Source organism: Drosophila suzukii, chromosome 3 (assembly GCF_043229965.1).
Source record: "Drosophila suzukii chromosome 3, CBGP_Dsuzu_IsoJpt1.0, whole genome shotgun sequence".
Taxonomy (NCBI): Eukaryota; Metazoa; Arthropoda; class Insecta; order Diptera; family Drosophilidae; genus Drosophila; species Drosophila suzukii.
The window spans coordinates 59,428,868-59,443,495 of NC_092082.1; the positions used below are offsets into that span (position 1 = coordinate 59,428,868).

The 14,628-nt window shown below is 41.6% G+C and overlaps 1 long non-coding RNA gene across 1 annotated transcript in view; it reads right to left on the reverse strand.

Moving 5' to 3' along the window:
* Nucleotides 1-10,996: 10,996 nt before the first annotated feature.
* The window catches only part of LOC136117695 (uncharacterized), a 119,007-nt gene continuing 115,375 nt past the window's right edge, over nucleotides 10,997-14,628 (reverse strand). The window contains exons 2-3 of the long non-coding RNA XR_010655261.2: nucleotides 11,751-11,837; nucleotides 10,997-11,673 (exon numbers count right to left, since the gene is read on the reverse strand). This is a non-coding gene — a long non-coding RNA (uncharacterized lncRNA). The remainder of the gene's footprint in view (nucleotides 11,674-11,750; nucleotides 11,838-14,628) is intronic.

Consider the following 14,628-nt stretch of genomic DNA (forward strand, 5'->3'; position numbering starts at 1 on the left):
TCCCATTTCTAGAATAAAGTAAAAGTATAAGAATTTTTTTCTTGTGGATTGGCTTTTTTTTTATTTATTTATTTAACATTTGATATTAAATATAATGATTTACAATACTACATTTCCACGATGGCTGCAATTTCTTGCCTCGCTTGGATCCCAAATTGAGGGCTTCGTAGGTAAAGCCGTCGGACCGCGCGGTTCATGAGCCTGCTCATTTTCCACGTTTCCCTTTGTATCCGGGCGAGTCGTGTTTGACTTCTTTGCAGTTGCTCCTGGACTCGAAGCAACTGGTTCTGATCCTCCTCCTGATCTCGACAACTTGTCCTACGGAAAACTCTACGAGCTCGCTACGGGTGTTATATGCCTTTCCCGCGCGTTCATGAGTTCGGTTTAATTCTTGGGTCACTTTTTGTCGGATAAGTTCCATCTTGTCTGGGAGACTTATCTGTGGATCTCCTGCCTGTATTCCCCCCAGTTTTCGTAGAATCGGATAGGCTGTTCCATGGGTAACCATCCGCGTTCCGAACATTGCTTAATATGGTTCCATGCCTATCGACTCGTGTAGGCCATTCCTAATGGCACACTCTATTCGACTTAGTTGGGTATCCCAATTTCGCTGATCGGTGGCAATTGTCGCTCGCAAAATTTGGAGTACCAATCGGTTTACCCTCTCAGCCGCGTTTGCTTGCGGGGAGTAAATTCCAGTCTTTACGTGTCGAATAGCGGGTCATTAGCTCGCCAAAAATTTGAGACACAAACTGCTTGCCGTTTTGGTGCTGCGCTTAAGGTATGATGTGCTCTTCAGACTAAATCGGGTCGCAGCTCGGCGGGAACCCAGCGCTTCCATGCTCGAGTTTCATCCACGGCGTCGTTTAGGCAGAATCCCATCCGTTTATATAGATAACCCTCCGATGTTTGAAGATCTGGACTTTTATCTATATTTTGGTCCACCGCCTGCACTAGGTTGATATAATCCGATAACTGGAACGCTGTCGAATCGAGGTTGTTGTGTATGTCCAGTTCTTCCGCACCAGCCTTCTGTAGCTCGTCCATATGAACTCGTGAGAGAGCATCTGGGACTACATTTAGTGATCATTTCCTGTGTTCTATGGTGAAGTCAAACGCTTGTAGCTTCAGACTCTTTTGACAATTCAAATTTCTTTATGCGGTCTTTCTTCAAACAATCGTGAAGCGGTGCCGCTGTCTAGGCGTAGTTTTGGATGAACCTTCTGTACCAGCCTGTCATCCCCAGGAACCTCCGCATCTGTTTGGCGGAGCTAGGTTGGAGAAATTCCTTGATCGATTGAATTTTTGCATCGTCTGTTCGGATGCATCCTCCCCCAACTACATATCCTAAATATCTTTCCTGGCTGTAGCAAAACTTGCTCTTGTCTACATTTATTGTTAGCTCTGCCCGCCGTAAGCAAGCACTGACCTGGCTCAACATATCAATGTGAGCTTCAAATGTAGGTGAACAGACCAGTAAGTCATCCAGAACACAAATACATTTTCGCGTAGCGCCGCTGGTATAACTTTTTCTATTAGTCGGTGCATTCGCTGCGCGGCATTGCACAAGCCGAACGGAATGATTGTAAACTGATACAGCGACCTGCACTGTAAACGCGGTTTTCTCTTTACTTTTGGTTTCGAGAGGTATATGCCAAAAGGCGTCTTTTAAGTCAGTTGCGGAAATGTAATACGTTTCTTGTAGTCGGCTTAACAGACCCTCAATATGTGGTAGTAGATACGCATCTTTGATCGTCCGGGAATTGACTTTACGTGCGTCGGTGCAGGAGAGATTATTCGGCCCTTTTTGCACCAGGGTTACCGGTGAACTCCAGCTACTATTGCTCTCCTCGATCACGCCTAGACCTAACATGCGATCTAGTTCGGCATACACCAGCTTCTGTTTAGCTGGGGATATCGGGTAATGTCGCTGCTTGATTGGTAGGTCCTCGTTGGTCACTTCATTTATATGTTGCTCTAAGCTCGTCTTTCGTTATCTTTTCTCTTCCTTATCTTTTTCTAGACAAGAGGGATATGTGTCTATCACTTGCTGCAGCTTAGAATGTTGTTCTGGAGTAAGCTGATGTGGGGTACAGGCGGTCTCGGGCTTGAGCGTATTATTCATGTCTAGGTTTTTGGTCATAAGGTCGACCTCCGGTGCTAGTTCAACGGCGGCAACCTCGTGTCCACCTTTACCGAGGAATGTGAGGCCGAACGTATCCCAGAAATTAATTCCAAAACAAAATCGTTGTGTCAGACCTGGCACTATCAAAAACTATAGGTCCTTGGTTTCTCCTTCCCATTCTACAGGTAACGTTATAGCTCCGGTTACTTGAGTCTCACCACCGCTGGCTGTGCGTACAAATTCTACACTTAGCTTCTTTATCGGCCTCGTCCGGTTTTTTAAGAAAGCGTGCGCTCCTCTGCCAATACAGTTCGCACTGGCGCCTGTGTCCTTCGTTTTGGCAAAGAAACGGTTGTCATTTTGCATGCTCACCACCGTGTCCACCACCTTTTGCTTGAGCCAGCGATAGTCTGCTCGGGCATCATATAATTTTAGTATCTTCCGTGTTATTCGTGTCTCGCTATCTGTATCTTCCGAGCCGATGAAGATACATTCGCGAGCGAGTTCGCACTCCCTCTCTCGTTGTTCTAGGCTCTTATGGGGGAGCTTCGGGAGGTTGAACTTCGGTGTTTTTACCGGAAAGGGTTGGTCCTGGTCCGCCCGGCTATCCCGGTCTTGCCTGACGGACTCCACGCAAAAGCCGCTGGGTTAGCATCTGCATCCGTCCCGACTTTCTCGCAGAACCTGCACGTGGCATCGTGGAATTTGATCGGGCAGGATTCGTTCTTCGAAGGATGCTTCCTGTAGAAATCTGCTCCTTTTCCACACTTATAGCGCACCAGCGCGTGTAATGGTCCTCGGCATCCTTGTCCATCCTCATAACGCCCTCGTGTGTCTTTCCGCTGCCGGTTAAATTCTTCGACCGTGACCGCTTACGGCATGTCCTCTAGTGTCTGGAATTCCTTTATTTCGTTGACCGCCGCTCGGTTGCGCATGTTTCTTCCTGTGTTTCTCAACCAGCGATCAACTCGGAGACCCTCTCTTTTGAGCTCAACCAATTTATCTTCATCGATTTTGTACTTGAGCTTGAAATGCAAATTGTGCATATCCGAGATATAATCGCTAATGGTTTCATGCGGCCCTTACATGCGTTCCATTAATTCCTTGACTTTCATAATGTCACTTCCGGTAGTGGAAAATGACCGTCTCATTTCCTAGTAGTCAAATGATTGCCTGTGTGACGGAGTATCTATCCGCCTGGGTGCTCTTAGCCGATGCATCTGGCTATTGAGCATGTCCCGCGTTAGCGGTTCCAGAGAAGGGGTCTCTTGGTATCTCAAGAAGCTGTCTGTTGGATTCGGAAAAGTTCTTGGCGGCGAAGGCAGTCCCTTCTGTTCGGGTCTCCTGGATGTCGGAGACTGCAACTCTGTTATTAGCAACTCTGTTATTTGTGCTTTCAGAGCTTCTATCTGGGCGCTCATACCACGCTGCATTTCGTTGCTCTGCCTTAAGAGCTCCATCATTCTTTGTTTCCGCCGCTCAGCAGCCTCTAAGTTGTCCTCTTCATGCCTCTGAAATTGGGGAAGCATACTTGATCTCCCTTTCGGAAGTCCTAGGGATAGATTCTCCCCACCGGCGGCTCCTTCCATTTCAGTATACTGGTCCAGATTGTTTTCCTCAGGCCCAAAATCTCCCTTCCGCCAGTCGTCGGAAAACAAGTTGTTTGCCCGATCATTCTCGGGCTCCACAACCGTTTCCTATTTCTCTGGACTCGAACCAAGCAAATGACCTTACGAACTAGCCTAGTACGTTGTGGGGCGTCGGCCAGAGAAACTAAAGATCGTCCACCGCCCAAATAGGTCAAGGGAAACCGCTAAGACTCGAACTAATCAAACGACCGGACAAATTCCTAGTACGTTGTGGGGCGTCGGCTATGCATTTCCTGTCAGTTCCCCCACCCCCATTCTGTCCTGGATCGAACAGTAGACCCGCACCGCAACTGCTAAATGCGATACCGTAATGCTTGCGCTCCTGCTCTTTCTGGACTCGAACTTATCAAACGACCTGGCAAATGCCTAGTACGTCGTGGGGCGTCGGCCAGAAAGCACCTATTAATTGTATCTACGTTAATTTAATAAAATAGTCGGGGCACTTTATTGTAGGTATAGTATTATAAAAAGGATAACTCATAGTTCTTGGTTTAAAAAAATTCTGGTAAATTTTCCCATGAACACAACAGGAAATTCTACGATTAAAAAATTTTCAAAGTCAGGCCTCTATTCTGCGACAAAGGTGTGATTGAGTGGCCTCTCAACACTGACAGTCACAGCAGTTAGGGACGTTACGGTTACTAATTTAAAGACATAAACAAATAAGTAGATGCATATTTAAAATTATTTAAGTTCCCTGCTCTATAAAACATTCAAATTACTCATGACAAAAAAGGATGAAAGCTTTGCCATCCCTAGGTACCCGAGTCCTGACAGGGACTTGGGCCGAGGGAGAGGCGTCCGATGTTCAGGCACCATTTTACGGCATAAGCTACGTCGTATTCGGGTCGTGGGATCTTGATAAGCCTCTCTCCTCTCCAACATAACGAGAATAAATATTAAAAGTGCCTGGAATATAATATTAGTCATAAAGTTCGTCAGTCATCAGTCCACACTGCCCAACAAGCTTAGCTGTCGCTTGATCGCAATACGATCGGGCTGTGTTTTGGCCATGTTCCGTCCCCTTTACACATTTGTGCGCCAATGGATCGTCGCGGACCGCGCAAAACGATCCCCTTTTATCAATGTTGTCCGTCAAAAGATATGTCATTGTTCTTGACCTACTCCACTTCTCGCGTCAGCACACCCCCTTAATAAAGCTTTAGCTCTTCATGTTTTGATATTCTTTTACATTACAAATTTATTGGGCGTACGCCGTGGATGAGTAACATAATGTACGCTAATTCATATGAAAATTAAATTAATTGACAATTACTTAAATTAATTTACCACCTGTGAAGGTGCACACATCAGCAAAATGCTGACTATTCACGACTACAAACGTCGCTCAGAGTGCTCTTGCAATTGTCATACAATTACAAGGCTGATACTCGCCGCTGAAAAATTAAAATTTAATTATTATATATAAAAATGTAAAATGTATAAAAAAGAGGAATGTATATCTTAATGATTATACATGATTAATTATCATATTTGAATATTATTATACGAATTCCTAAAAGATTAATTCTTGGTCTTAACTAAGAAGGTATTAACATTGCCCAAAAATAAGTTCTTATCTAAAAGGTAAAAGACAATGACCGTTGGAACGAGATAATGATTGCCTTTTCGGTCTTGTTACAGTGGGCAAGTGGTGAAAAATGTAGACGGAAGGTATCAATATATAAGTACTTTAATTTATGCACAGTTATTGGTAGTTTTGCATTGGATAACAGGTATGGAATTCTTACGTTAAACTGTGGATCATTGTAGTCTTTGCTTAAGCTTCTGAAGTGATCATGGTGCACGGATATATATGTATATATTTATTTATAAGAAAGGAATCGTGTTCCGACAAACTTACCCTCCTTTTAATCCATGGCAATGAGACCTCGACGCTCCGGATCCTGGGCTTTGGGAGATGTTATAATTGGTTTATATATAAAAATACGTGCAAAATTTGATGGCGGTTCACAAAAACATAACACAAAAATTACGTTACACAAAAAAAATAACACTATCGCTGTATATATATGTATGTATGTATGCATCCACTGCGGCACACGTCACTTCCAATGCTCGGGCTGGGGCTGGTCGGTGCAGCTCCAATTTCTTGTTCAGCGTATGTATTTGGGGGTTCTGTTTACACTTGCATTCAGAAATGCATGTACTCGCAAATTGTTTGTAATTGTTTTTGGCGATTCACTTTTTGTTTATAATTTTGGAATGCAATTTATTCGCCTTTTATTGTTTCTATTGTCTCTTTGCTGCTTCACTTCACTGCATCTGCTCGGCTTATGCTCCGATGTGGGTCACCACTTTCTCCAGGGCATGATGTTGGTCGCGGCGTCTCTGAACAGAGCGCTTGTACATCTTAACCACCTTAAGGATCACTAGAACTAGAAGTAGTCCAACGATGAGCTTCATGGTCTTGTTGAAATCCTGAATATCGTCCTTGTGGTCAACGATCTCTACGGTGTTAATCACATTGGCGGTGCTGCCGGCCACTTTGGACGTTTGGCTGCCCATCTTGGGGTCCTTAGGCAATGCACTTGGTTCACTAGTTCTTTTCGTCCTTCGGAATTTTGCAGATGGACTTCCTTGAGAGTGTGGGTGAAGTTGATCCTAGGGAAACGGTCAAGACATCCTTCTGGACACCAGCCTTCTTCCAGTCGTGGTCTGTGTTGATGGGAGTTGTACTTATAAACCACGGGTCTCAGGGAGATCAGAACAATATCTGCCTGTCTTCTCTATTTGGCTGGGGTCTTTTATATCGGACTAGAGCTTTCGCTAGCCCCCCATATTGGATGAATTAACTAGGTATTCCCACCTAAGGGTACTGTTTCTCCATTTCCCCTATCTTAGGAGTCAACGGCCGGCTGGTGCACTTTGTCACCTTACTGGAGTACGGTTACGAGCAGGTCGATCGTGGTCGTTGTTCTGGCTACGCGACACCCGTGAGTTGTCGAATTGTATTTCTGTTTTGCCCTTATTAATCTGAGTGTGGTTAGTCATTAGCGGCCACTACCCTCAACTTAAGACAGTTGATTTGCCGGGGTTAATCTTTGTATGGGGGAGGGCGTACGAAACACGTTCCTATGGCAGCTATATAACATTGTCGTCCGATTTTTATACCCGTTCCTCGTTCTGTATTTTTCTTATCAATACCTATCGATTGATCCAAAAAAGGTTTGCCACGCCCCCTCTAACGCCCACAAACCACCAAAACCTGTGGCGCCCACAACATTCATTCTAGATAAAAACATTTTAACATTTGTATTAGTCCCGCCAATACCTTTCGACGGATAAAAAAAAGTTTGCCACGCCCACTCTAACGCCCATAACGCCTAAATCTGTCTAACGCCCACATCACCGTATATTTAGATCGCGGGTAGGTGGCGCATTTCAATCTCGCTTTACTGCTTGCATATCTCTATTTCCCTTTGGTCCCTTTAGCTAAGTAACGGGTATCTGATAGTCGAGGTACTCGACTATAGCGTTCTTCCTTGTTATACCCATGCAGAGGTTATTATGATTTCAGTCAAAAGTTTGCAACGCAGTGAAGGAGACCTTTCCGACCCCGTAAAGTATATATATTCTTGATCAACATCACTAGACGAGTCGATCTAGCCATGTTCGTCTGTCCGTCCGCTTCTACGCAAACTAGTCTCTCAGTTTTAAAGCTATCAAGCTGAAACTTTCCCAAGTGTCTTCTTTCTTTTGCAGGTAGTATATAAGTCATATAGGACAACTATATCTTATATCTCCCATAGGAATAATCGGGAAACAAAACTTAAAAAAATTATATCTTTGGTGTTCCTTAACATATAAACTCCTACGCTTGGAAATAAAATTTTTTAATTAAATCTGAATTTCGAATTTAATTTTATCAAAATCGGACGACTATATCATATAGCTGCCATAGGAACGATCGAAAAGTTGGTGGAAAAATAATATGAAACAAATTATGGTTTCGGTGTTTTTATACCCTTGCAAAGGGTATTATGATTTTAGTCAAAAGTTTGCAACACAGTGAAGAAGACGTTTCCGACCCCATAAAGTTCTTGATTGATAATGTTCTTGATCAGTATCACTAGACGAGTCGATGTAGCCATATCTTTTTGTCCGTCTGTCCGTCCGTCCGTATGAACGCTGAGACCTCGGAAACTGTAAGAGCTAGGCTATTGGGATTTAGCATGCAGATTCCCACTCTAGCGCGCACAAACCGCCCAAAACTGTGGCTCCTACAATTTCCATGCTAGAATAAAATTTTAACTGAAATGTGTTAGTCTCGTTACTACCTATCGATTGACCCCAAAAAAGTTTGCCACGCTTACTCTAACGTCCACAAACCGCCTTAACCTGTGGAGCCCACAGTTTTCATGATAGAAAAAAATTGTAACTGAAATGTATTATTCTCGTCAATACCTTTCAGTTGACCCAAAAAAAAGTTTGCCCCGCCCACTCTAACGCCCATAACGCTTAAATCTGTCTACCGCCCACATAACCATATATTGCGATCGAGGGTAGGATGAGCATTTTAATCTCGCTTTGCTGCATGCATATCTCCAATTCCCATTGGGCCCTTTAGCTGAGTAACGGGTATCTGATAGTCGAGGTACTCGACTATAGCGTTCTTCCTTGTTTTCTTTGTGAATATATTGTAGTTGCCTTTGCACACTCTGCTGGTGCGCCGTCCACAGTGATTGCTGCCAAAGGAAGGATCGAAAAGGTAATGTCAAAACTTACAAGAATTGTTATATTACGTATTCGGCAAAATGTGTTTGCTAACAAATTTAAATGTAACATTATTTTGATATATATATTTTATACAAGTTACTCGTAGAGTATACTAGATTCGTCGGAAAGTATGTAGCATGCATGTTACGTGGGCATATTGGTTCCTGTCAGGAATCGGGCCGAGGGAGAGGCGTCCGATACTCAGGCACCATTTGCCGGCATAAGCTACGTCGTATTCTGGTCGTGGGATCTTGGTAAGCCTTTCTTCTCTCCAACACAACGAGAATAAATATTTAAAGTGCCTGGAATATAATATTAGTCTATAAAGTTCGTCAGTCGTCACTCCACACTGCCCCACAAGCTTAGCTGTCGCTTAATCGAAATACGATCTGGCTGTGTTTTGGCCATATTCCCTCCCGTTTACACATTCGTGTGCCAATGGATCGTCGCGGGCCGCGCAATACGATCCCCTATTGTCAAAGTTGTCCGTCGAAAGTTATGTCATTGTTCAAATTTTTTTTCACATTATAAATTTTGTTCGTACCAAAAGGTGCTCAACATGACCACACCCAACAAATCAAGCAATAGCCAAGTTGGGAACAGCACCCAGAAAAATTGAGAACGGAAAAAACCGAGATCTGTTCTTCTCGGTTTAAGTATTGTGTCTTCTCACATTTTTCTTCTCGGTTTCATGACGGAAGCGATGTCGATTTTAGTACTCCGAACTAAAATCAATCTCGGTTCTGTGGTTGTTGACGGGGGACGTGAGGGGAAGACTTAGAAAAAATGTCAGTGAGAGGAGAGAGACCAAACTCCTCTCTTGAAATGACCGCAAAGTTACCGAAACAAGCGGAGTCTATGAGCCGCAAATTTACTTCTTTGTATTTGGTGCAACTGTGCGGCTTAAGAGCGTAATGCGTGACAACGAAGACGACCAAAAATTGGAGGACCTGCTTTAGGAATTTAAACTAACAAAAGCCCTTCCGTATTTACAGCGTAAGTAAAATGATTTTATTACAATTTGTGTTAGTGTGTAAGTTTATCTTTGATTTTTATTCGAACACGTTTTTCTTAACAAAACGAAATCGGTAATTTGTTGTAACATAACACATAACACATAACATAAACGTAACGTAACGTAAACTAATAATTATTAGTTTATAAGCTAATGAGTGAAATAATTAGGTAAATTGGATGGTATTAACAAACACAGATTTCTATGAACATATGTATGTATGTTAGTATAACTATGCACGCAGCGTTTTTTTTTCGACTTGTGACTACGCTGTTTGCATGCACGCACAGTGACACACGACATAACCTAAAATGTACACATAGATATGCGAATGCAAAATATATATATGTACATTAGGGTGGCCCAAAAAATGAAAACTGGTTCTCACCATTTTACATGGTAGATTAAAGTCTGTAAAATATGTAATCAAAAATAAAAAAAAAATTTTTGAGGTTTAGATCTTGCGAATCGTCCTCAAAGTTTGCTTTAAGATTACTCATGCGACATGTGTTCCAGCCAGAACTTTATTCGAAAAAATCGGTTTCCCACCTCCAACTTTGTTAACAATCTAAACTCAGTCAATATTAGTAAAAAATGGACAATTCCGAAATGTTTTTGGTTGGACATATAAAATCCGAATTTGACACAACGGATTTACCATCTAAGAGATCCGTATTATCTAGTGTCCTCTATATTACTAGTTTTCCGGAAAAAGATTGTTACAAAGCGCCAAAGATGTAACACAAATGCTAGTTACCATTTGGAGTCGAAGGGGTATTTCAGTCCGGCCTCACCATCATATTATTAAATCCATAACGCGGCTTCACAAAAATTTGTTTAGCATAAAAAAATTTTTATAAAAAGGAAAGCTTCACCGAAACACGGAAAGCCGTTTTAGAATCATGTTAAATGAACGCTTTGATATCAACCAGGCCATGGCATCTTCATCTGCTGTCGCGCCATATAAATTTGGTGCAGCGTTAACGAAGCGGACAAACGACAGAAAAAGTCCCCTAAAATTAATTACTTATGCTAATTTGTTTTTAAATGATAAATAAATATATATAATTGAATATTGCCTTCTTTGTCCTTCCTTATTTGGGTATATAAGTGTTTACAGAAGGTCCATTTATGAAACGGTTTTTTCAAAAATAAATAAAATTATTTGCGAAATGTTTTAAATAACTTATTATGCAACTCGAGGATTTTAATACCTTATTGTCAATATTTCTGTCAACAATCTGTCTTGTCCTTTTTCAATTTTTAAAGCTTTCAAAGTAGTTCGGAAAGGTGGCAAACGGATTTGAGAAATGAAACCAAGTCAAGGCCACCCATATGAAAATAATATATTTGATCAAGGGCAACAGTGCGTATGAGTTATAAACTTTAAAACCAATTCGCAGACCCTAAAACGCGTTTTTTTCAAAAAAAAATTTTTAATATACATTAAATACCTCAAAGCGCACCGTATAGGCGGGTGAGAGTTGGACCTTAAAAATGTCCATAGAAATGTGGACAGCCCTAATGTACATATGTAATAAATTGTGATTGTTAATCGCAGCTATCCTTTAGTATAGTATTAATAAAAGTCATTTCTTGTTTTAGGTGCCGGGGTCTCTTACGAGTGCCTTCAATACATAAATGACGATGAAATTAAAGAGGCCATCCCACCGATTGGGCTCCGTGTGCTTTTCAGGGTTGACGGAGTGAAAGGAGGTTTAAATAAGAATAATTTTATGTTATTTTAAACTACGCAATTCTTAATTCCCAAAATAAATTTAAGTGAAGCTTATTTTTATTGTGAAATAATTGAAGTAGAATACAATTGTCATTTATGATCATACGTTGTAAAAAAATCCATTAAGAAACTTAATTTATAATTTTTTCGACCTTGTAACGCCCCCCTCCATGTATATAGACTTAATAATAACATTAAAGCCGTAAGGCTAAAATATATATGAATAAATTAAACAAATTTAGCATTTTTATTGAGAATGGATTCTGGAAGCGAGATCGATGCGATATTGAAACCGAGAACGGTTCTGCTCGAATTCGAGATCGATTCGATGTTGAAACCGAGAACGAATCATACTGAAATCAAGATCGACCATTCTCAAAGTGTACCAGGCGATCAGTTGCACCCACTGCAGATGAGAATTGCTGATCAGCATTTTCTATGTCTCACTAACTCACCGTCTCACCGACTCAACGGCACACTGACCTGCCAATGCACCTCATCGCAATTCCCGCATCGCCTGTGGTCCGACATTGCAGTAACCATCGTTACCATTGCCGCAACGCGATCGTCCTGCAAGTGTATACTTCGGTTAGGCACAAGCAAATTTATTAGGTAATATTTATCGGCGTCCGCCGTAGACGAGTATCATAATGTTGGCTAATTCGTATGGAAATTTATTAATTGACAATTATTTTGTCAGCGGAGAGTATCGAATTTATAACCTTGGAAGGTGCACACATCAGCAACACGCTGACTATTCACGACTACAAACGTCGCTCAGAGGGTTCTTACAATTGTACATACAACAACAAAGCTGATACTCGCCGTTGAAAAGTTTACAGTAGCCAAGTGTTCTTGTAGGATACTGCACGAATACTTATATATGTATGTAGGATTGGGGAATTTAGTATTAGTGTATCACCCTTGCAACGTAAGAGTAACAGCGACATCAACGGTTTAGGCCCTGTTCCTTATTTTGAATTTGAATTGCGCTCCTACAGTCCGTTTATTATTTTGTTATCCAATACTATTAATCGAGTACAGTAAAGAATATCGAGTACATAAGAGAACATCGAGTCTTTCTGAAAAAGCATGGAGTAAGAAATAGCGACGCTACCAAGAGGAGAGTGCAGCAAGTCATAAAGTGAAGAAGTCGTCCAGTGCGTGGTTCCGCGAAGAAGTCGGTTTTAAAGACATACATATACGTTATATCAAGAAACAATTCGTTCATTAAGGTTTTAAGTAACATTCTGTAACTATTCCCAAATAAACTAAATTTGTATTATCCCACATGTATGTTTATAAGAAAGGAACCGTGTTCCGACAATTTTACCCCCTCTTTAAATCCTGGGCGATGAGATCTCGACGCTCCGGATCCTGGGCTTTGGGAAAATATTATATTGGATATGGGCCAAAAAGTCTACCACGACCGAAAAATTAGAAGTGATCGGAAAAATCTAACATAAATATAATTTTAAAGAGAAATAATCATATCTAGTTAATTTATAAGAAACACACCGAATTGTTTACCATGATCCGAGTTGTATAATTGCAAAGTCGCGCAATGCATTTTTTGGTTTTCTCCCATTTCAATGGGTCATTTGGTTTTGATGCTAGATCATAAAGAGCGAGAAAATAATATGACTTTACCTCTCTCAACTCTTTGTTGGAAAGTAATGAAAGGGAAAAAAAATTACTGAGAATTTTGCTATGCGGAATAGCTGTAATTTTTGTAATCCCATTCCCGTATTCTGCAATGTCCCGAGCGACATTGGAAAACGTAACTTCTTATCAGTACGTCAAAATCTCTCACTGCAAGAACATCAAAACTTAAACTTAAACAGGTAGTATACCGACAAACAAAGCCTGTAAATCACCGTTTAAAAATAACAAGAATTGTAAATGTTAAAGATCAACAAAGTTGGTCCCGAGCAACACCGTAAGTTTTCGCAAAAAAAAATATTTTTTTAATTTTGAAAGTTTTCTTAAATCTGTTTGCTGGATGTCGACCTTATTGTTGATCCTCTCCACGTTCTTTGATGACAATGGCAGCGCTGGTTCGACACATAAGATTTTTTCGAGCTGCAATTGTGTTTTCCTCAAGGACTGTTGGATATGGTGGCTGGTCCTGGTGGCAAAAGACTCCGTGGACGACTACCCCCTGAGAAAGTCGCCTTCCCTCGGAGCTGCCGGGTCCCGTCAGCAAGACACCCAAATGGATTCTCTCCCTTTCTCTATTTGTCTAAGGTCTTTTATACCAGACTAGAGTTTTTACTTGGCTGCCGGTATGGATCGGATCACCTAAGTATTCCCAGCTAGGATTACTATTCCTCGATATCTGCTGTCTTGGGAGTCAACGGCCGGGTGTTGCACTTTGCCAGCTACTGGAGTATGGATACCAGTAGGTCGATCATGGCCGTTGCTCTGGCCACGCGGCACCCGAGAATTGCCGAATTGAATTTTCTTCTGTCTTTACCAGTATGAGTCTGGTTAGTCAATTGCTCCCCTCCCCCCGACTCAAGATTCGTTGTTGTTTCTCTATGTGAATCTTTCTATGTGGAGGGCGTACGTAACAGGCAGAAGGAAGCGTTTCCGATCCCATAAAGTATATATAATCTTGATCAGATTTACTAGCCAAGTCGATCTAGCCATGTTCGTCTGTCCATCTGTCCGTCTGTCCATCTGTCCGTCTGTCCGTCAGTCCTACTGTCCGTCTGTCCGTCCGTCCGTATGAACGCTGAGATATCGGAAACTATAAGAGCTAGGCTATTGGGATTTCGTATGTAGATTCCTGAGCTTTTTGCGCAGCGCAAGTTTTTTCAGCAGGTTTCCACGTCCGCTCTAACCCCCACAAACCGCCCAAAACTGTGGATCCTACAATTTTAATGCTAGAATTAAAATGTTAACTTAAATATATTATTCTCATCAATACCTATCGATTGACCCAAAAAAAAGTTTGCCACGCAATTAAAAAATCGTTATATTTCGTGATCGGCAAAACGCATTTGCTAATAAATTTAAATGTAACGTTATCTTGATATTTCTGTTTTTATACCCGTTAGCCGTAGAAGAAAATGAAACTAGATTCGTCGGAAAGTATGTAACAGGCAGAAGGAAGCGCTTCCGAACCTATAAAGTATATATACTCTTGATCAGGGTCACTAGCTAAGTCGATCTAGCCATGTCCGTCTGTTTTTGAAATCTGACCATTCATTCAAGAGTTATAACCAAATAATTATCAATATTGTGCAATTTAATAGAGGTTGCACACCACATGCAAATAAGCTGTACGCCACCAAGCCGGTAGGGGCGCTATTAGCTATTTTTCGCTTCAGGCCAAGTGGCGCAATAGAAGAAGAAG